A 24454-nucleotide genomic window follows, 5' to 3' on the forward strand; every position below is an offset into this window, starting at 1 on the left:
ATGCCAGTTCTCTCTTAATGGTAACACTCTCGCCTCCGAGTTAGAAAGTCGTGGGTTCAAGCCCCATTCCTGAGATTTAAGCACAAACTCTAGGCTAACACTTCTGAGACCCCCATCTGCCCTTTCAGGATGCAAAAGATCCCATGGCACTATTTCGAAGAAGAGCAGGGAAGTCCTCCCGGGTCCTGGCCAATATTTATCCCTTGACCAACAACAGATTATCCGGTTATTAGCACATTGCTGTTTGTAGAACCTTGAAGTGCCGCGTTTCCTACATTACAACAGTGACTACACTCCAAAAGCACTCCATTGGATTGAAAGTGCTTTGGGATGACCTGAGGTTATGAAAGGCGCTATATAAATGCAAGTCCTACTTTCTTTCTTAATTATGATGCTCCTCGCTGTTCAAGTGAAGAATGAAACAAGAATGATCTTGCATTTAACATCCTCAGAACATCCCATAGTGCTTTATAGCCTATGAATGACTTGTTGAGGTTTAGCCTGCAGTGTCAGCAAATGCAGCAACAAACTTGCGCACAGCAAGCTCCCACAATGAGCAATGAGATGAATGACCAATTAATCTGTTTTTGGTGGTGCAGATTGAGGGAGGAATATTGGCCAAGACACCGGGAGAATTGCTCGCATAGCATATATTTTACACCAACCCAAACAGGCAGACGGGGCTTTGGTTCAACTTCTTATTTGAAAGCCGTCACCTTCGACAATGCTAAAGAATTTTGGGAGAATTTACAGACTCGGCTTTGAAAGCAGTTTGTGGCAGAGAATTCCGTAAAAACCCCTTCTGGGCAAAGATCGTGGGTTAGTAAACTGCCGATACGATTCCACTACCATAATTACAGCAGAACATGAATCGCACTCCACCAGTGACCCGGGAGTCTGGCCCCACCATTGGTTCAAACATGGTCAGAGGGGTTGCCAACTCTGGTGGGACACATTCCTGGAGGCGTCATCACATGCCTCCAAATGTCCCGCCCCCACGCTCCCACCATTGGTCGCCCAACACGACCATCCTCACAATGCCCCGCCTTCTCACAGCCCACAGCAAGCAGACTCTTCATCACCTGATTGGATGATGCTTGACAGTCAGTCAAACAGCCTTTTCTCCCAACAATTTTCAACAAAACAAAATTCAAAACACCATTTTTTTTATCGCTCCTATGATTTTCCTGTACAGGGCGCGGAAGGTTCATGGCAATCCATCAGGTTTATAACTTAAGGTGCTGCTGATAGGCCGCAACTAAGAGAGTTATCATCAGTGGCTTTCTCCTGTCATTCCCCATTTCACAAGTGAACAGTTTATAAAATACGGGTTAGGCCACAGTTTTAGTATTGTGCCCAATTCTGGACGCCACATTTTAGGAAGGCTGTCAAGGCCTTAGAGAAGGTACAGAAGAGATTTAGCAGAATTGTATCAGGGCTGAGGGACTTCGGTTACATGGAGATCTCGGAGAAGCTGGGATTGTTCTCTTTAGAGCAGAGAAGGTTTAGGGGAGATATAATAGAGGTGTTCAAAATCAGGAAGTGGAAAGACTTGCATTTATAGGGTTTTGATGGAGTTAATCAGGAGAAATTGTTTCCAGTGGCAGAAGGGTCGGTAACCAGAAGACAGATTCAAAAGTAACTTTGAAAAGGGAATTGGATAGATATTTGAAAAGGGAACATTTGCAGGGCTATAGGGAAAGAGCAGGGGAGTGGGACTAATTGGATAGCTCTTTCAAAGATCAGGCACGATGGGCTGAATGTGCTGTAAGATTCTATGGGGGAGAAATTCATTATCACCTTGTTTAGGGGCGGTAACTTTTGAAAGCTCTCAAAACATTGGTTTCCTTCTTGGAGCGCTAACGGACACGAGTGGAGCGGAACCTTCACCAGCACTGCTCACTGAGCCGTTCCCTCTCTTAAAGGGAAGGCCCATTGCTGCAGGCTCTGCAATCTAACAGGTACCTACCTGGATCGCCAAGGGAGCAGCAAACCCGTGCGATCAGCCCGGCCCTCAAGCAGAGTGCGGGGCTAAACGATCGCGGGCAGGAACCTGCGAAGAAAACAGCAAAAACAAAGGTACGTTTTTTTTTTACTTCCCTCGACCTTTAATCATCGCCTCGGTAACAGCCGGCCGCCCGATCCACACCTCCTGCAGCTGCCGGTGTTTTTGCCCGGCGCTGCTGCAGGGGGCGAAAGGGAATTTCGGGTCCGGGGCACTAACGGGGCGTAGCGCGCGGCGATAACGTCACGATCTCCAGGCGCAGGAGATCAGAGCACAACGCTGTAGCACCGCCGCAAAGCTCCCACCCAATATGGCGGGAGTCGATGCCGCGCCCGGTCGCAAAGGCATTTGCGCCCCGTCAGCGCCCCACTCCCCTACCCCGGGAGGCGCAAATGCACCCAATTTCTAGCCCCATGATTCCTCACACACACAACCAAAATCACTCACAAATAACCATATGTCTCCACCTAGTGGTCACACATTTATATGACACTCACTCCAGAAAGACACCAAAACCACAAGCCTGCGCCGACTGCCATTCAATTAGATCGCGGCTGATCTGTCCCTCAACTCCATTTAGCCGGCTTTGCTCCATATCTCGATAACCTTTACCCAACAAAAATCTATCCAGCTCAGACTTGAAAACGCCATTGTCCCAGCATCTGTGGGACTAATATAGAAAAAACTCGCCCATTGGTCTCTCTGCTGTATTAGCATAAGTGTAATCCTGGTTATTTTAAACGGTATTACCACTTGTGCTAGAATAGGCGGGAGCAGAATTTCAGAGGCTTGTACAGTTTTGGAATGCCTGTGGTCCACAGATTAAATTCAGGGCCACTTTTTATTCCTAATTTCTGCACCTGTATTTAGGATCATAGGCCATTCAGCCCCTCGAGTCTGTTCCGTCATTCAATGAGTTCATGGCTGATTTGCAAACTAACTCCATATACCCGCCTTTGACCCATATCCCTTAATACAAAAGGTTAACATAAAGCTATCAATCTCAGATTACAATTAACAATTGACCTAGCATCAATTGCCGTTTGCTGAAGAGAGTTCCAAACTTCTACCACTCTTTGTGTGTAGAAGTGTTTCCTAATTTCACTCTTGAAAGGTTTGGCTCTAATCTTTAGATGATGACCCCTTGTCCTAGAATCCCCAATCAGCGGAGATAGTTTCTCTATCTACCCTATCTGTTCCCCTTAATATCCTGAAAACATCGATCAAATCGCCGCTTAACTGTCTAAATCTCTGGGAATACAACCCGAATTTGTGTAATCTCTCCTTATAATTTAATCCCTGGAGTGCGGGTATTAGTCTGGTAAACCTACGCTGCATTCCTTCCAAGGCCAATATATCCTTCCTAAGGCGTGGTGCCCAGAACTGCTCACAGCCAGATCTTTCAGTTACCCCTCCTCTTCCTCAGTTGAAGACTAAAGCTCCCCTTGGGCTCAGTGAATTCTGCACTGGTGGGTGATTCAGAGAAAGCTCGGGCCACGGTGTTGAGTTGACTGATCCTCATTCATTGGGAGGAAAGGCAATAGATTATAGGAGAATCTAGAAATCACTGGATTAACAGATGAAGCAAGAATAATTCGAGAGTGGCTGAGTATCACCGAGACAGAGAGTAACAGAGAAACGGCATTTATGTGGCTGGTTTGTTGAGTTTCTGAAATCTGGGGGCCAATCATAATAAATATACTTTACATTTGCATTGAAATAAATTTAGTTGTATGGTTTATCAATCATGATTGTAGTCTGTGATATTAATCTGAAACTTTTCCTATTTCTGATTGGACACACTTTGTATCGCATTTGTGTTTCCATGGGGATAGAGTCTGTGACATCACAATTCAGCTGTGCCATTGCCCCAATCGTGTTGTCCGAGGCAAGGCGAGGGCTATGATGGCTACTTCATTGAGAAACCCATGTGAAGGACCAAGTCACACAGTTCAAGACTCTCAGCAAGGTTGAAGAGAGTAGAAGTGAAGAGTACTCAGGGACACCAAGCTTGGATTTTAGAAGTTTGGAAGGGCAGATGGAGGGAGGCAAGGAGATCCACAGGTTAGAGCTCCTGGGAGAAAATCGGACGTAGTAGGAGAGAGGGGGTACGAGGAAAGCTCAGAGGAGCAATTGCCTTAAGTGTTAACCATGGCTCAGTGTCTCCGAGTCAGAAAGTTGTGTGTTCAAGCCCTGCTCCAGAGACTTGAGCACTTAGTCCAGGCTGACACTTCAGTGGCGTACCGAGTGCGTGCAGCACTGTCGGAGGTGCTGTCTTTCTGATAAGATGTTAAACTGAGGCCCCGTCTGCTCTCTCAGGTGAACATAAAAGATCCCGTGGCCCTATTTGGAAGAAGAGCAGGGGAGTTTTCCCTGGTGTCCTAGGGCCAATATTTATCCCTCAACCAACATCACTAAAAACAGATTATCTGGTCATTAACACATTGTGGGAGCTTGCTGTGTGCAAATATGGCTGCTGCGTTTCCTACATGACAACAGTGACTACACTTCAAAAGTACTTCATTGGCTGTAAAGCACTTTGAACGTCCTGCAGTCATGAAAGGCGCTATAGAAGTGCAAGTCTTTCTTTGTAAATTAAAGTAGTGATTGTAAGTTTAAAAATATGTCTCTTACTTGTATGTATCTATAGCAACACATTTAGTAATGCAATGACCTGAAAATTCACCTGTGTGCCCTGACAAACGAGGTGCCATTAAAGTCTTAAAATGGAGGGGCTGGATGCTATCCTTTCTGGGATCAAAGTCAACCCCAATCGATGGTCTCTGGCTGTGAGTGCCTTTTGTGAGATGAGTTTGGTTCGCCTTGGCCTAGTTCCTATTTGATCTGCATAAGTACCTAATTTGACACCAATCATCACTAAATTGTCAATGTCAGAGAGATTACAGGGAGACAGTTGTGAGAAGTGAGTGTCTCAAGTATAGTGCAACGGCTCATCTTTTTGTGGCAAATTAAAGGGAACAATATCTGCACCTTAACCACCTGGAGCTGATCCAGAAATTAGGAGTTTAAGGCTCTGTATTACTTTCCTCACGATATTAGCTGCTAATGGTCTCCCATTCATAACGTGTCTCCCCAGTGTGAACTCACTGATGCCGATCACTCTATAGAATGCTTTTTAAAATTCTCATTCTTGTTTTCAAATCCCTCCATGGCCTCTCCTCTCCCTATCTCTGTAACCTCCTCCAACTTTACAACCTTCAGAGGTGTCTGCACTCCTCTAATTCTGGTCTCTTGCGCACCCCCGATTTTAATCGCCCGACCATTGGCGGCCATGCTTTCAGTTTTTAAAATCGAAGCGTTGCTGGACCGGGAGCCAATGTAGGTCAACGAGCACAGGGCGGTGATGGGTGAACGCGAGTTAGGATACCGACAGCAGAGTTTTGGATGAGCTCAAGTTTACTGAGTGTGTCAGCAACATTGGAATTTGGGCCAAGCAGCTGAGTCAGCACTGTCGAGTGATGTCCTTGGAATGCACGGGAGTAATTGTCAAACAGGATTTACTTTTTGAAACAATTTTAATAAAGGCAGTTTGTAGCTTGCATCAGGGAAATGAGGGGGCAAAATTTCCCCTTTTAATCAGCCCTTTAGCGCCTCCGGGGGGGCGTTAATGGGGCGCAAGGCAGTTTTCGCCCGGGGAGGGGGAGCACTACCACCTCGCGGGAGTTTGCGGAGGTGTTGCCATGGCAATTTCCTCCAGGGGTAGTGCCCCGTGCCGCCGCACGACCGGCGACCCCTTCCCGCCCCGCGGGGGAAATTGCCCCGCAGGCCGCGAGACTGGTGTGAGCGAGTGTCAACATCAGCTCCCGGGGCGCTGTTTAAACGGGAGGCCTGCAGTGCCCCAGGCCGCCATCATTCTTTGTCGGCTGACTCTCGGCTTGGCCCCACCCTGGCGGCCCTAGCGAGGTCCAGGCCGCCATCGTGCAGCCCGGCACTCCGTCTTGGGTGCCAGACTGCTGGCCCAGTCTCGCGCTGCCCTGGTGGCCCAGTGGCAGCCACCAAAGGGCTATGCAGAGTGCACAGCGGCCTTCCCCTTTAATGGAAGGAGAAGGGTATTGTCGCACCGGACTCAGCGCCGGGCTACCGCCCTGGGACCCGCTCCAAAGGAGCGGCGCTCCAGTAAGCCCAATTCCGCATCGGGGGCGGGACTTCTGAGCCGGGCGATTTCTTCCACCCTCACCACCCCCCACCCCACCCCCTTTAAGATTGGTGCTGCTCGTCCTCCAAACCTCTGCCTCTAGAGGGTGCAATGACTCTAGAACCCAAGCTGGATTGCTCTGCTCCCAATTTGTCTGTTTTGGCGCCACCTGCTGTTTGAAGCTGATATTGTCTTGAAGCAGGTTGGAATCTGTTCGCTCCGTCCAAGTACAGAGCCATAACAATTTGCATTTATATAGCGCGTTTAACATAGTAAAATGTAGTGTAGATAACGGCTTTGGTCTTCCCAATGATTAACTAGAGGAAATTGTGACTCATCGAAGACAAGAATTTCAGACACAGAAGGCAGCGGAACAGGCTCGACGGGCTAAATAGCCTACACCTGTTCCTACGTTCATATAAGGGGTTGAGCTGGGTGTCATCAAGGGTCAGGCAGAACCTGACCCTGTGTCTGTGGATGATGTCAACAAGGGGCAACATCGAGCTAAGAGGAAGTGGGGGGGCCAAGTATAGATCCCTGGGGAACCTCGAAGGGAACAGTACAGAGGCGGGGAGAGAAGCCTTTGCTGGAGATGATCTGGCTCTAATTAGCTCAGTGAAAGTGTAAGCATTGTACTGTCCCACACAGCTGCACAACAGAGGAGAGGTGTTGGAGGAGGATGGTGCGGTTGGAACACAGGAAATGGAGTAGGCCATTCAGCCCCTCGAGCTTGCTCTGTAATTCAATTAGATCATGGCTGATCTGCATCTCAGTTCCATTTACCTGCCTCAGCTCCATAACCCCTGATACACTTACCCAGCAAAATGTATCAATCTCAATCATAAAGCTCCAATTAGCCCCCAGCATCTTGGCAGGAGAAAGTTCCAGATTTCTACCACACATTGTGTGAAAAAAGTACACCCTGATGTCTTGGATCGATAATAATAGACCCAGGTTCGGGATCTGGATGAATGTTAAATAAGAGACAAGACAAATGAAGTAAAGAATAAGATACCGTTTACTGAGAGAAAAGAAACATATTAATACAGTTTACGAAGAAAAGAGAAGTATGATAAGATGCAACAATACTCACGTCCTTCAGCCCGTCGGGAACTCCACAACGACGGCTGGTCTGGAGCATTGGGGGTCCCGGCTCCGCTCGCGAATCACGGTCCAAGGTGAAGTTCGAAGAGCTACGGGACAGTGCTGTACCTTTATACTATTAAACAAAACATGGGTGCATGTGGCTTATGGCCAACTCCTAATCTGTAAGGCCCCAGCTGTTTGTCCACAAAGCATGAGATCTTGAGGCGCCAACCGTCTCATAACAAGCTGGTGTGTGTCCCAAGGTCGCTTCCCTCTCTCTCTATAGCAACAACATTCCACGGGGCATGGGACAGAGACACACTGTAAATGACTAAATATCATAATTAACAGTATGTGATTAACCCCATACAATACAATCCACCCTTGATATTTAGACATTCTAAGTAATATAATGAAGTTGAAGGCGTAATGCATCAGTTACACGTTGAGTATATGCAAGCAACGCCCACAATCTACACCTAAGAATACATACGAGCAGTAATATCAGTAATAACGCGACGAGTAAAACAACGATAGGATGTATTAACAGCTTCAAAGCGGCGGATGTTTTTGGGGACCATCCGTAAAAGATGTCGCACCAATACAACTCACCCTTGATTGTCTTGCGTACGATCAGTGTTAACCGCCACCCTATACGGCCATCCCATGCTGTGTTTGAGGATGGAAGTAGCACAGTCACAGATAACGAGACACAGAGACTTGCCAACGAGACGAGTTGGTAAGTCACCATTTTTTGGCAGAATTCCTGTGGGAGAAAGCATAAGTATATTAATTTCAGCCTCGTTTAGTCAATTTACCCTTGTCAACACAGAGAGGAATATCTTGACCAGTCAGGAGCACCCAATAAGTGTTTCCTTCTTCTTTCACTAAGATTTCCCCTGCTTGTAAGGGTTTCTGGGGGTACTGCACCTACACTTTTCCTCCTTCACAAACTGTATCCTGAGTCTGATTGTAGGGACACTAACTTTGCCTAACATGTGGCTGATGGGAGATCCCCCCCTGCAATAGTCGGTGATTCAGATTGCGCACTGCTTGTGGTAATACCTTTAACCACCCTTGCAATGTGTTCGTGGGAGTTAATATTTTAATCTGTTGCTTAAGTAGTCCATTCATGCGTTCTATTAACCCTGCAGCTTGCGGATAGCAAGGTATGTGAAACATCCAATAGATCCCGTTGTCTACCGCCCACTGTTGCACTGTTGAACCTGTGAAGTGCGACCTATTATCGCACTGTACTTCTGCTGGCTCACCGTAGTATGTGATTAAATTCTCCAGTCCTTTAATCGTACTTTGTTGATTCGCTTTAGTCACTGGATAAGCTATCAAAAGTCCAGAATAGGTATCAACAGCAGTGAGCAAATATTGGAACCGTTGTTGCAATGGTAAAGGTCCTACATAATCAACTTGCCATATTTCTGCTGGTTGAGTCCCTCTCTTAATATGGGCACCAGGTTGTCGTTGTAGGGGAAAATGCTTCACCTTTTGACAAATTTCACAGGTGTTTATGATTTGTTTAACACCGTCCGTAGTCAAATGTAACCCCCTATTTCGTGCCCATTGTATCGTACCCTGAATGCCCAAATGTCCAGATTTGTGGTGGGCCCACTTGCCTATCCCATATTCTTCCTCTTCCGCCTCTTTGACAGCCCGTACCCGGGCTATATTATCAATGGTGTTATTATATTCAGAGGTCTTTGAAGTGTTTTTCATGTGAGCGTCCACATGATATACAGTTATTTTCATCTTCTGGGCTTTGGACCATATTTGTTCCCATAGGTGCTTTCCCCACAAGTCTTTCCCAGTTATTTGCCAGTTATGTTCATGCCAGTTTCGCATCCAGCTCGCCATGCCATTGGCTACTGCCCATTAGTATATATGTGTACTTGTTGCTGTTCCTCTTCTAACGCAAGGACTACAGCTGCTAGTTCTGCTAGCTGGCTGGAGCCTCCCACGCCCTCACCATGCACAATTGTCTGGGTTTTTGGATTGAAGGCAGCGGCTCGCCATCGCTGAAGGCCGTTTCGCCAGACCGCTGAGCCGTCTGTGAACCAGGCATGGTTACACTCTTCAGGTGTTAACTGTTCAAAAGGCACATCCCAGGAGATCGGTGACTCTTGGGTTAAACTGACAGATGACTGCGTAAGTTCACTCTCAGCTGTTTGTGGGTATTCAGCCACATGCTCATGTAGTCGGGTGATTCCTTCTTTTCCTTTACTTGCTCTGTCTGCGATATACCATTTCCAGCGCACTATGGAGCTTTGCTGCGCTCGCCCGACCTTGTGTGTCTCATTTTCTGAGAGAACCCAGGATAATATGGGTAGGTCTGGTCTTAAACTGACTTTGTTGTCCTCTGTCTGTCCTTCTGTTTCTATTAGGGCCCAATAACATGCTAATAATTGTTTCTCAAATGGAGTGTAACGAGTAGCAGCATCTGTCAATTTTCTAGACCAGAACCCTAACGGTATACGGGTGCCATGTTGAACCTGCCACAAACTCCATACTGCAGTATCATTGGTAACGGATACCTGCAGCTCAAAAGGCTGCCCAGCCACTCGCGGGGCTAGGGGTAAAGCTTGAGCTACGGCTTCTTTGGCTGCATCAAAAGCCACCTGCTGTTCCTTTCCCCACTCGAAGTGGGCCTTTTTTCGTGTTACAGCATACAGCGGTTTTAATAGCATTGTCAGGTGAGGTATATGTCTCCTCCAGTAACCCAATAGTCCCACAAACCGTTGTGTCTCAGTTTTATTCGTGGGGGTGGCCATTTCTTGAATTTTATTCTTCACAGGCTCGGGTATGATGCGCTCACCCCGAGACCATTGGATCCCCAGAAACTGGACAGTCTGGCTAGGGCCCTGCACCTTCTTCGGATTTATCTCCCAGCCCCTGTCTCGCATGTGTTGGACTAAAGTAGCTAGGGCTTCTGACACCACTGCCTCGGTGGGACCCCTTATTAGTACATCATCGATGTAGTGTGCCAGTGAGACATTAGGAGCCAACGTGCACATGTCCAGGTCCCGGGCCACCAATCCGTGGCATCAGGTAACGTTGAGGTAGGCGTTTAAACATGTATTGCCTCCCTTCCCAAGTGAATGCAAACTGGTCCTGGGATTCTTCCGCCATTGGAATGGAGAAAAAGGCATTGGCCAGGTCGATTACCGCACACCACTCCGCACCTTCTTCAGACAGCCGCTCTGTTATAGTTACTATATCTGGGACAGCGGTTGCCAGGGGAGGGGCAAATTTGTTCAGTTGTCAGTAGTCCACAGTCATCCTCTAACTTTCATCAGGTTTCTGCACAAGCCAAACAGGGCTATTGTAGGGGGACACCGCATATCTAATGATACCCGCCTCCAAGAGCCCTTGTATGGTATCCCCTATAAGATTCACACTTTCTGAAGACTTCCCACATATAGGACAACACTACGAAGGGTTAAAAAAACCTTCACTCTGTTTGAAAAAGTGGGTGGAGCTAAAATAAACAGGCAGCTCCACCACCTTTCCAAACAGGCTTTCAGACACATGAAAAAATTCATTCCGCAGTCAAAAAATCACACAAGCACTTTCATTCACAGACAGACATTCACAAAGTCTTTCTTCATTCAACAAAGCTTATCATGGTTACTCCCCTACCAGGTAAGTAATCGGAATGTGTGGCCTCAGATCCCCGGGAGCTTGGGTTGATGTGGTTCTAATGGGGAGTGCTCCCGGATCCCGGCCACACGCCTAGTCGAGGGGATCTTCTGCATCCTCTAACTGTCCTAACAATAGGCAAGCGTGCCCCACCTGCTGCCCTTGGGCTGGTCCCAATAATGCGAGTAGCGCACCCCTCATCATAGGAGGGCCACTCTTCATCAGCCTGCTCCGCATTCCTGCCGTAAAGAGCTCCGGATCTGGCCCCCCATATTGTTGGTGATATATTCCTCCCTGTGTTGCCATGTTGCGCAACTGTATCGCACCCTCCGCTATAGTATTCCAAGGTTTTACCTCCCCTTCCCAATAAACAGCAGAGGGATATTTTTGCTGGACCCTGATAGTAACCATGTCCCATAGCGAACCTGTGCCCTGGACATTCCATAGCACTGTTGTGATATGGTGGTCCGTAGTCATAGTCCCCATTTTTGTTAACTCTTTGGGGTTAAGTATTTCTTGTAGCTCACTAGTGGTGAAGTCACGCACCCCTCTAGTGGTTACCGGCTGTTCCCTATCTTGCTGTTTCGTCTTACTTGTCATAAGGGGTCTAGCTTCGGTGCCTGGAGCGTATGGGGGAGGGTCTTTAGTTTCCTCCCGTTCCCCCCCTCTCCAGCTGTCCACTCATATTCTGAGTCAAAGGAGTACCAGATATTTTTCCCAACTTGTAAACATTCCCCACATGATTCTGCATTGGATTTTAAACACTCACTGGGATCTGATTAGAACATAAGAACATAAGAATTAGGAACAGGAGTAGGCCATCTAGCCCCTTGAGCCTGCTCCGCCATTCAACAAGATCATGGCTGATCTGGCCGTGGACTCAGCTCCACTTACCCGCCCGCTCCCCGTAACCCTTAATTCCCTTATTGGTTAAGTATTGAGCAAGTACAAACCACATGCAACAGCAAATCAGTGCAGTACAAATGATATATTTCAAATCCATCTGTAATTTCCGTGGTCTGGCTTTCTTTTTATTTTGTCTGTCACCAGACGGCATATTAAAGTTTCTGATTGTTCATTGACCTTATCAGCCCGTTCTTGTGCAGTGCGGACCACTTCAGTCAGGGTCGAGTTTTGACTTTCCAAAACCTTAACAGCTGTTTTTAGCTGTAGGTTTTCTGCCTCACTTTCCTTAAGTTGTTTACACATCGCCCTTAAGGCTGTCAACAAAATCCACCCCATTTGTGGGGGACTATATTTCTCCTGTGGGAAGCCTGCTTCCTCCAGGAGAGACAGTACCGCGTGGGGTACGGCTCTATCTTTGCTCTGTTCCAATAACGGCCTATCCCCATGTTGCGGGGGTCCAAACCGGGCTAGCACCTTGGCAAGAGAGCCAAAACCCTCATCCCTCGTGCTCCACCCTGGTATTCTATACTTCTCTCCCGCAGGAGGAGACTGCTTCTTGTCTTTTCTCTTTAACATTTTACCAGATCCTGTTCGTGACGCCAAAATGTTTTGGATCGATAATAATAGACCCAGGTTTGGGATCTGGATGAATGTTAAATAAGAGACAAGACAAATGAAGTAAAGAATAAAACACCGTTTACTGAGAGAAAAGAAACATAATAATACCGTTTACGAAGAAAAGAGAAGTATGATAAGATGCAACAATACTCACAGCCTTCAGCCCGTCAGGAACTCCACAGCGACGGCTGGTCTGGAGCATTAGGGGTCCCGGCACCGCTCGCGAATCACGGTCCAAGGTGAAGTTCAAAGAGCTGTACCTTTATACTATTAAACAAAACATGGGTGCATGTGGCTTATGGTCAACTCCTAATCTGTAAGGCCCCAGCTGTTTGTCCACAAAGCATGAGATCTTGAGGCGCCGACTGTCTCATGACAAGCTGGTGTGTGTCCCAAGGTCGCTTCTCTCTCTCTCTATAGCAACAACATTCTACAGGGCATGGGACAGAGACACACTGTAAATGACTAAATACCATAATTAACAGTATGTGATTAACCCCATACAATACACCTGATTTTCCAGTTGTCCGTGTCAAAGGTCAAGCAGGAGTAAGAATAATAATGCGCCATGGGTAACAATTACAGAAGATGTCATTTGTGACTATGGTTAGGGCTGGTCGATGTCATGCCGACTGGTTTGTGTTCCCTTAGTTTCTCTGCATTGATCAGAGTGCAAACAACAGTTTGAAGGCATTTGAAGGCAGGAGACACTCGGCATAAGAAATAGCTTCAAATCATTATAAAAACTAAAAAGCTACAAGTGGTGGTGGTGAGCAGACACAGTCACTGATCACATCCTTATCAGATCGGGGGTGGTCAGTTCCCAGCGACCACTGCCGATCATTATCTGTGGCTTAATTGGAGTCTGGCAAACCAAAGACTTCATAAATAGTGAGGCATCAAACAAACTGTTGATCTCTCTAGTGCAGAAAGTTGATGTTTGAACCATGGCGATGGAATGATGAGGCTCAGTGCTGGTGCTACATCCCTTATAAGTAACAGTCTATTGTTACGCTAAACCTTTATAAAATACTGGGAGGCCTCAGCTGGAATATTGTGTTCAATTCTGGGCACCGCACTTTAGGAACGATGTCAAGGCAGGAGAGATTTACTGGAATGGTTTCAGGGATGAGTGACTTCAGTTATGTGGAGAAGCTGGGGTTGCTCTCCTTAGAGCAGAGAAGGTTTGATTTGGAGATTTGCTGGAGGTGTTCAAAATCATGAGAGAGTAAATAAGGAGAAACTGTTTCCAGAGGCAGAAGGGTCGGTAACCAAAGGACACAGATTTAAGGAGATTGGCAAAAGAACCAGAAGGGACATGAGAAAATGTTTTTGTACACAATGAGTTGTGATTTGGAATTCACGGCCTGAAATGGTGGAGGAAGAAGATTCAATAGTAACTTTCAAAAGAGAATTGGATAAGTACTTGAAGGGGAAGACTTTACAGGGCTATGGGCAGGGGAGTGGGACTGATTGGATAGTTCTACCACAGGTACGATGGGCTGAATGGCCTCCTTCTGTGTTGTATCATGCTATGATTCTATGATTCGGCAAGGATCTTGAAGGATACCTGGCCTGTCATTTGCCTCAACTAATATAGGAACAGGAGATGGACATTCAGCCCCTCGAGCCTGTTCCCTCATTCAATGGTTGATCTCTACCTCAACTCAATTTACCTTCCTTGGTTCCACATCCTTTAATAACCTTACCCCACAAAAATCTATCGATCTCAGTTTCGAAATTGTCAATTTACCTTGCCGTTAATAACTATCTAAAAACTATTGCATCATTTTACGTGAGAATTTGATCTGGTTGGTGGTAGAGAGGAACAAACAGTTCTTCACTTACCTCATCTAGGATGAAGAGAACTCCCCTGCTTTTCTTGGAAATAGTGCCATGTGATGTTTTACGTCCACCTGAGAGGTCAGACGGGAGCCTCAGTTTAATACCTCCGACAGTGCAGCGCTCCCTCATCAGTACTGAAGTGGGAGTATCAGCTTGGATTATGTGCTCAACTCTCTGGAGTGGGACTTGAACCCATAACCTTCTGACTCAGGGGCGAGAGTGCCACCCACTGAGCCACAGTTGACTACAACCACTAATGACAAATTCAGTCTGTTACAGTTTCCAAGATACATACGAACATACATACGAGAAATAATGGACAGGAAGAGACCTACTGGTCCATTCAGCCTGTCCCATATAATTATGGTGTCTTGTGCATCACAATACTGGATCAGACTTGAGAAGGAGTTAAAGAGCTTGTACCAGTATTGATTGAGAGGAGTTAGGAGAATGAACTGAGTGTTGCTTAAAGCAGAGGATCAACAGATGCAGTGGGCGAGAGGGGGAGGGGAGGAGGTCCACAATAGAATAATACAAGGATTGCTCCGGGGAATGGATTTGATTGGTAGAACGGCCTTTCCCATTCCATGCTTGATGTTCCAAACACTCAAGATCCTTAGTGCTGCACTCCCTCAAGTTGTGTTCTTCCTATTAGGTACTGGAATTCCCTCCCTAAAACTCTCCACCTCGCTCTCTCTCCTTTAAGACGCTCCTTAAATCATACCTCTTTGACCAGGCTTTTGGTCACCTGCCCTAATATCTCCTTGTGTGACTCGGTGTCAAATTTTGTCTGATAAGCCTCTTGTGAAGCGCCTTGGGACATTTTGCTATGTTAAAGGTGCTATATAAATGCAAGTTGTTGTTAGCATATGCAAATGCAAGGGGACCCACCACCTGTTTTAGGCACCCGGGGAATTACCCCACCCAATTCCGGGTCGGATATTTTTCAGGTGTCCTTGGGAGTCAGGAGGTCAGTCCCTGAAATTGGGCCTCATTGCTCCTGCTTTAAGTTCATGCAATAGGCACAATTTCTGTCCCCAATATGTTGCCGTGGGAGATCACACGTTTCTCAGGAAAGTGGAGAATGTTTTACTCTTGCTCTCGCTTTCCGAGAACAGCAAAGGAAGTAAATGGTGAGAGGAGCAGCTTCTGCAGATGGGTCCTTGTTTCTGATCTCTCACATGACTGGATTAATGTGACAGCAGTAACATTGTGCCGGAAGGTTAAAGGAAATAAAATAAGACACAAGTAAAACCCACATTAATATTCACATCACTTAGCACTCACTCTGTGTTACTGACAATGTGAAAACGAGCCAGCTACCATCTTCAGCTACAACATCAGGTCAAATGCCCTAGAATTATTCAGGCAGAAGGTTCATCTCATCTCAAACAAAAGCAGTCTATTTAATTAAACACTGTAACTATTTGTACTGCACTTTTTTTGACAGACATGCGACAACCGCCCCCCTCTGCCCGAATCAGTCCCTCCACGTGGTGCCGAGAGAGAGGCTGGGGGAGAGAGAGAGAAACTGGGGAGAAAGAAAGATTGGGGGAGAGAAGAAACTGGGGGGGGGGGGGAAGAGACTGAGGAGAGAGAGAGAGACATGGGTAGGGGCGGGGGAGGGGGAGAGACACGGGTAGTGGGGGATCGGAGGGGAGAGAGGGAACTCAGGGAAGACGGATCATGTTCTTCCAACCCCCTACAAGGGACATTGTTGGAGTGGATGATATCCAGAAGTCACGACACTGTCACTATTCACTTCATACCCAATAAACCTGTTAACAATCCGTACACAATGCCTGCCCCATCTATGATGGAGTGGAGGGGGTGGCATGTACTTGGACTGGGGTAAGGCACTTTGGCTGGCCCATGCTGTCTTCTGGGGAGCTTTGTCCTCTGGAAGTCAAAGTGGATCGAGTTACAATTTGCAAAGTCAGTGAGACCTTGGGATGGGTGGTTCCAGTTACACATTCCAGTGAAACTTCAGGGTGTGGCTTATCCTCCAAGGGGACCAATCATAGACAAAGGGTGGAGCACGGTGGCCATTTTGGCAGTACAAATAAGCATGTCCTTATTTAAAAGTCAAGTTGTTATGGTCTGAAATTTACTGCCTGAAAGAATGGTGGATGCAGATTCAATGCTAACTTCCAAGAGGAAATTGTATAAGTATGCGAAGGAGAAAAAATTGCAGAGCTGTGGGGAAAAAGCAGGGTGAGTGGGACTAATTGACAGCTCCATAAAAGAGCCGGCACAGGCATAATGGGCTGAATGGCCGCCTTCTGTACTATATCATTTTATGATTCTATGAAAAGAATTGCAAGAATTATTTATTCTCCTTAAATGTCAGTTGAAAATTTCTTTCTGCTTCTGAACTGATTTTAATATTTGTGTAATCTGAATAATACACAAGGGAATAATTTTAAAAAGTTTCCCCTCTGTGGAATTTATACTTTCCCACTCTTTGGGGATAATCTTGAGTTGATGCGACAGTGTAAAACGGGACATAGCGAGTTAGGCAGCCCATTTTATATCTCTCTCAATTTGTATTTCCATTGACTTCAGTGGTGTAAGACGGGCTGCTGATTGGCACTCATCCATTTTACACGATCGAACAAAGACAAAATGACCTACCTTTGTGCAACAAAGTGCAACTGGATTCACTATAGAAACATAGAAAATAGGTGCAGGAATATGCCATTCGGCCCTTCGAGCCTGCACCACCATTCAATAAGATCATTGCTGATCATTCCTTCAGTACTTCTTTCCTGCTTTCTCTCCATACCCCTTGATCCCTTTTGCCGTAAGGGCCATATCTAACTCCCTCTTGAATATATCCAATGAACTGGCATCAACAACTCTCTGCGGTAGGGAATTCCACAGGTTAACAACTCTGAGTGAAGAAGTTTTTCCTCATCTCAGTCCTAAATGGCCTGTCCCTTATCCTAAGACTGTGTCCCCTGGTTCTGGACTTCCCAATCATCGGGAACATTTTTCCCGCATCTAACCTGTCCAGTCCCGTCAGAATCTTATACGTCTCTATGAGATCCCCTCTCATCCTTCTAAACTCCAGAGTATAAAGGCCCAGTTTACCCAGTCTCTCCTCATATGTCAGTCCAGCCATCCCTGGAATCAGTCTGGTGTACCTTCACTGCACTCCCTCAATAGCAAGAACGTCCTTCCTCAGATTAGGAGACCAAAACTGAACACAATATTCCAGGTGGGGCCTCACCAAGGCCCTGTACAACTGCAGTAAGACTTCCCTGCTCCTATACTCAAATCCCCTAGCTATGAAGGCCAACATACCTTTTGCCTTTTTCACCGCCTGCTGTACCTGCATGCCAACTTTCAAGGACTGATGAACCATGACACCCAGGTCTCGCTGCACCTCCCCTTTTCCTAATCTGCCGCCATTCAGATAATATTCTGCCTTCGTGTTTTTTCCCACCAAAGTGGATAACCTCGCATTTATCCACATTATACTGCATCTGCCATGTATTTGCCCACTCACCTAACCTGTCCAAGTCATCCTGCAGCCTCTTAGCGCCCTCCTCACAGCTCACGCCGCCACCCAGCTTAGTGTCATCTGCAAACTTGGAGATATTACACTCAATTCCTTCATCCAAATCATTAATATATATTGTAAAGAGCTGGGGTCCCAGCACTGAGCCATGGGGCACTCCACTAATCACTGCCTGCCATTCTGAAAAGGACCAGTTTATCCCAACTCTCTGCTTCCTGTCTGCCAACCAGTTCTCTATCCACGTCAATACATTACCCCCAATACCATGTGCTTTGATTTTGTACACCAATCTCTTGTTTGGGACCTTGTCAAAAGCCTTTTGAAAGTCCAAATACACCACATCCACTGGTTCTCCCTTGTCCACTCTCCTAGTTACATCCTCAAAAAATTCCAGAAGATTTGTCAAGCATGATTTCCCTTTCATAAATCCATGCTGACTTGGACCGATCCTGTCACTGCTTTCCAAATGCGCTGCTATTTCATCCTTAATAATTGATTCCAACATTTTCCCCACTACTGATGTCAGGCTAACCGGTCTATAGTTACCCGCTTTCTCTCTCCCTCCTTTTTTAAAAAGTGGTGTTACATTAGCCGAAGTTTAAAATCTCCCCTTTAAGTGAAGGGGAGAGCTGTGGTGACACGGCGCCGTGATGACGTCAGCGCGGCGGTCACTCCGCTTCGCACCCACCTTCCACCCCTCAGATGTTGCCACCGCCACGTATCCGCCCCTATCGCGTAGTCACCGCCCCCATTAAGAGCGACTTCCAGATACAAGTTAAAAAAAAAACAACAAAGAGCGGAATTTCGCTCAAGAGGCGACCTCATCCCCAGCTACGGTTAAAAACCTTTCATACTGGGTGCGTGCGGCCCGTTTCAGGTGGGGGGCAATTTATACCGCATGGTCTTGAAATTGAACACTTTAGCCTAGAAGGAAAACTGCACTTACATCACCCGGTATAAACTGAGGCATATGTCTTGCAATGAAACAACTCCAGCAGAGGATGGTTTAATTACTGTGAGTCACGTACTCGATGTTTGGTTTTGTAACGGTTGTGTTACTAAACTAAGGTAATCGAGAGGCCTGGACTAATATTCCAGAGAATGTGAGTTCAAATCCCTCTGCTGCACTGTGATCATTTCTAATTCAGTTTAAAACATCTGGAAATAAAAAGCTGCCATCAGTAAAAGTGAGCAGGGATCGTAGTATCATCCAGCACGGAAAGAGGCTATACGGCCCATCGTGCCTGTGCCGGCTTTTGGGTAGAACTATCCAATTATTCCCACTCCACCTGCTCTTTCCCCACAGCCCCGCAATGTTTTCCCCTTTATAGAAACATAGAAAATAGGTGCAGGAGTAGGCCATTCGGCCCTTCGAGCCTGCACCGCCATTCAATGAGTTCATGGCTGAACATGCAACTTCAGTACACCATTCCTGCTTTCTCGCCATACCCCTTGATCCCCCGAGTAGTAAGGACTACATCTAACTCCTTTTTGAATATATTTAGTGAATTGGCCTCAACAACTTTCTGTGGTAGAGAATTCCACAGGTTCACCACTCTCTGGGTGAAGAAGTTCCTCCTCATCTCGGTCCTAAATGGCTTACCCCTTATCCTTAGACTGTGTCCCCTGGTTCTGGACTTCCCCAACATTGGGAACATTCTTCCTGCATCTAACCTGTCTAAACTCGTCAGAATTTTAAACGTTTCTATGAGATCCCCTCTCATTCTTCTGAACTCCAGTGAATACAAGCCCAGTTGATCCAGTCTTTCTTTATAGGTCAGTCCCGTCATCCCGGGAATCAGTCTGGTGAACCTTCGCTGCACTCCCTCAATAGCAAGAATGTCCTTCCTCAAGTTAGGAGACCAAAACTGTACACAATACTCCAGGTGTTGCCTCACCGAGGCCCTGTACAACTGTAGTAACACCTCCCTGCCCCTGTATTCAAATCCCCTCGCTATGAAGGCCAACATGCCATTTGCTTTTTTAACCGCCTGTTGTACCTGCATGCCAACCTTCAATGACTGATGTACCGTGACACCCAGGTCTCGTTGCACCTCCCCTTTTCCTAATCTGTCACCATTCAGATAATAGTCTGTCTCTCTGTTTTTACCATCAAAGTGGATAAGCTCACATTTATCCACATTATACTTCATCTGCCATTCATTTGCCCACTCACCTAACCTATCCAAGTCACTCTGCAGCCTCATAGCATCCTCCTCGCAGATCACACTGCCACCCAACTTAGTGTCATCCGCAAATTTGGAGATACTACATTTAATCCCCTCGTCTAAATCATTAATGTACAATGTAAACAGCTGGGGCCCCAGCACAGAACCTTGCAGTACCCCACTAGTCACTGCCTGCCATTCTGAAAAGTACCCATTTACTCCTACTCTTTGCTTTCTGTCTGCCAACCAGTTCTCAATCCACTACCCCCAATCCCATGTGCTTTAACTTTGCACATTAATCTCTTGTGTGGGACCTTGTCGAAAGCCTTCTGAAAGTCCAAATACACCACATCAACTGGTTCTCCCTTGTCCACTCTACTGGAAAGATCCTCAAAAAATTACAGAAGATTTGTCAAGCATGATTTCCCTTTCACAAATCCATGCTGACTTGGACCTCTTTCCAAATACGCTGTTATGACATCCTTAATAATTGATTCCATCATTTTACCCACTACCGATGTCAGGCTGACCGGTCTATAATGCCCTGTTTTCTCTCTCCCTCCTTTTTTAAAAAGTGAGGTTACATTGGCTACCCTCCACTCCATAGGAACTGATCCAGAGTCTATGGAATGTTGGAAAATGACTGTCAATGCATCCGCTATTTCCAAGGCCACCTCCTTAAGTACTCTGGGATGCAGACCATCAGGCCCTGGGGATTTATCGGCCTTCAATCCCATTAATTTTCCCAACACAATTTCCTGACTAATAAGAATTTCCCTCAGTTCCTCCTCCTTACTAGCCCCTCTGACCCCTTTCATATCCGGAAGGTTGTTTGTGTCCTCCTTAGTGAATACCGAACCAAAGTACTTGTTCAATTGGTCTGCCATTTCCTTGTTCCCATTTATGACTTCCCCTGATTCTGACTGCAGGGGACCTACGTTTGTCTTTACTAACCTTTTTCTCTTTACATATCTATAGAAGCTTTTGCAGTCCATTTTAATGTTCCCTGCAAGCTTCCTCTCGTACTCTATTTTCCCTGCCCTAATCAAACCCTTTGTCCTCCTCTGCTGAGTTCTAAATTTCTCCCAGTCCCCGGGTTCGCTGCTATTTCTGGCCAATTTGTATACCACTTCCTTGGCTTTAATACTATCCCTGATTTCCCTTGATAGCCACAGTTGAGCCACCTTCCCTTTTTTATTTTTACGCCTGACAGGGATGTACAATTGTTGTAGTTCATCCATGCGGTCTCTAAATGTCTGCCATTGCCCATCCACAGTCAACCCCTTAAGTATCATTCGCCAATCTATCCTAGCCAATTCACGCCTCATACCTTCAAAATTACCCTTCTTTAAGTTCTGGACCATGGTCTCTGAATTAACTGTTTCATTCTCCATCCTAATGTAGAATACCACCATATTATGGTCACTCTTCCCCAAGGGGCCTCGCACAACGAGATTGCTAATTAATCCTCTCTCATTACACAACACCCAGTCTAAGATGGCCTCCCCCCTAGTTGGTTCCTCGACATATTGGTCTAGAAAACCATCCTTTATGCACTCCAGAAAATCCTCCTCCACCGTATTGTTTCCAGTTAGGATAGCCCAATCTATATGCATATTAAAGTCGCCCATGATAACTGCTGCACCTTTATTGCATGCACCCCTAATTTCCTGTTTGATGCCCTCCCCAACATCACTACTACTGTTTGGAGGTCTATACACAACTCCCACTAGCGTTTTCTGCCCCTTGGTATTCCGTAGCTCCACCCATAGTGGAAGACACAAAAACCATGCCAAAAATTGCTGGTCACGGGAATGTGGAAAGGGAGGACCTTGAGACAATCACTATCACTAGGGGGGTAGTGCTGGACAGGCTAATGGATCTCAAGGTAGACAAGTCCCCTGGTCCTGTTGAAATGCGTCCCAGGGTATTAAAAGAGATGGCGCAAGTTATAGCAGATGCATTCGTTATAATCTACCAAATATCTCTGGACTCGGGGGAGGTACCAGCGGATTGGAAAGCAGCTAATGTAACGCCTCTGTTTAACAAAGGGGGCAGACAAAAGGCAGGTAACTATAGGCCGGTTAGTTTAACATCTGTAGTGGGGAAAATGCTTGAAACTATCATTAAGGAAGAAATAGCGGGACATCTCGATAGGAATAGTGCAATCAAGCAGACGCAACATAGATTCATGAAGGGGAAATCATGTTTAACTAATTTACTGGAATTCTTTGAGGATATAACGAGCATGGTGGCTAGAGGTGTACCGATGGATGTGGTGTATTTAGATTTCCAAAAGGCATTCGATAAGGTGCCACACAAAAGGTAGCTGTAGAAGGTAAAGGTACGCGGAGTCAGAGGAAATGTATTAGCATGGATCGAGAATTGGCTGGCTAACAGAAAGCAGAGAGTCGGGATAAATGGGTCCTTTTCGGGTTGGAAATCGGTGGTTAGTGGTGTGCCACAGGGATCGGTGCTGGGACCACAACTGTTTATAATATACATAGATGACCTGGAAGAGGGGACAGAGTGTAGTGTAACAAAATTTGCAGATGATACAAAGATTAGTGAGATAGCGGGTTGTGTGGAGGACACAGATGGACTGCAAAGAGATTTAGATAGGTTAAGCGAATGGGCTAAGGTTTTGCAGATGGAATACAATGTCGGAAAATGTGAGGTCATCCACCTTGGAAAAAAAAACAGTAAAAGGGAATATTATTTGAATGGGGAGAAATTACAACATGCTGCGGTGCAGAGGGACCTGGGGGTCCTTGTGCATGAAACTCTTTTTGGAGTTTAACTGAAAAACATAAAACATTAATCGGTGCCACCCGACCTGGATGACACACCAGACATTTACAAGGCCCCTTTTTTTTTGTGGTTTTTTTTTTGTGTTTTTCTTTTGTTTTGTTTTTTCGGCACTAAAATCAAATTTTTTCCTCCAGTGCCCCCTATAAAAGGGGAGGGGGACACTAAAAGCACCGGTAATTAATACAAATTAAACTTTAAAACGTAAAATCAAATTAAAATTTGGTTGCCGGGCGTGATGATGCACTCCAGTCCCTCCGGTGCCCACCTCTCGCGGAAGGCCGCGAGCGTACCGGTGGACACCGCGTGCTCCATCTCCAAGGACACCCTGGACCGGATGTAAGAGCGGAAGAGAGGCAGGCAGTCAGGTTGAACGACCCCCTCGACCACCCGCTGCCTGGACCGGCTGATGGCACCCTTGGCCGTGCCCAGGAGCAGTCCTTCGAGGAGGCCCTCGGTCCTACCCGCTCCCCTCCACACAGGGTACCCAAAGATCAGGAGAGTGGGACTGAAGTGCAGCCAGAATTTCAGGAGCAGCCCCTTTAAATAATGGAACAGGGGCTGCAACCTCGTGCACTCAATAAAAACATGGAACACGGACTCCTCCAGACCGCAGAAATTGCAGGCGGCCTGGGAGTCCGTGAACCGGCTTAAAAATTTGTTGCACGGCACTGCTCCGTGCACCACCCTCCAGGCCAAGTCCCCGATGAATAGTGGGAGGACTCCCGCATAGAGTGCCCTCCATCGGGGACCCCCGCCTCCTCCGGACGGCAAGATGGTACGCCATGGCGTGTCCGGACGGCCGGCGAGGATGGCAAAGTTGAGAGTGTGCAGGAGCAGCCCGTACAGGAAACCCCTCCGCGCGGAAATGAAAGGCACGGAGGGGATTTCCCCGAGGCGGCTCAAGTTGTGAGGCGCCGGCCCCCGAGGGAGGTTCCGGGGTTTGGCGCCAATGAGGAATTCCGTCCGGACGGGGGTCAGTTCGGACGGGATCTCCCCACGTGCTTGAGCCTCCTCGATGCACCTAACAGAGTCAGGGCCCAAAGCTGCTTTTAGCGACTTGATGGCTTCGGCCGCGCGGCGGACGTCTGCTGAATTTAGGCGCCGCGCCAGCGTGCCTGGCGCCATCCAGCCCGCTCCTCCGCCATCGAGCAGGTCCCTGACCCTGGTCACCTCACCAGCCACAGCCCTCTCTTCCGACCGCCACATAAAACCTCGGCCGTGGAGGTACGGATTCCCGAGCAGCGGCTCCTGGAGGACGGCCGCCACTCCAGCCAGCGGAGAGCTGCGCTTGGTGGAGACTTTGTTCCAGACCCTGATGAGTTCCTTGTAAAAGACAGGCAGCTCCTGGAGGGCGGTCCTGACATCCCCCAAGTTCACAAACAGGAGCTGCGTGTCGTAATTGAGGTCGCGCTGCTGGCGGAAGAAATACGTCGCCAGAGCACACCACCTAGGAGGGGGCTCGACGTAAAGGTATCTCTGCAGGGTCTGAAGACGGAAAGTCGCGAGCTGGGCGCTGATGCACACCAACGACTGACCACCCTCCTCAAGCGGGAGACTCAAGACCGCGGCAGAGACCCAGTGCTTCCTGTTGTTCCAGAAGAAGTCCACCAGCTTCTTCTGTATCTTGGCGACAAACGCAGGGGGAGGGGTCAAAGTGACCAGCCGGTACCACAACATTGTGGCCA

This window comes from Pristiophorus japonicus, chromosome 14, assembly GCF_044704955.1.
Source record: "Pristiophorus japonicus isolate sPriJap1 chromosome 14, sPriJap1.hap1, whole genome shotgun sequence".
NCBI classification, from domain to species: Eukaryota; Metazoa; Chordata; class Chondrichthyes; family Pristiophoridae; genus Pristiophorus; species Pristiophorus japonicus.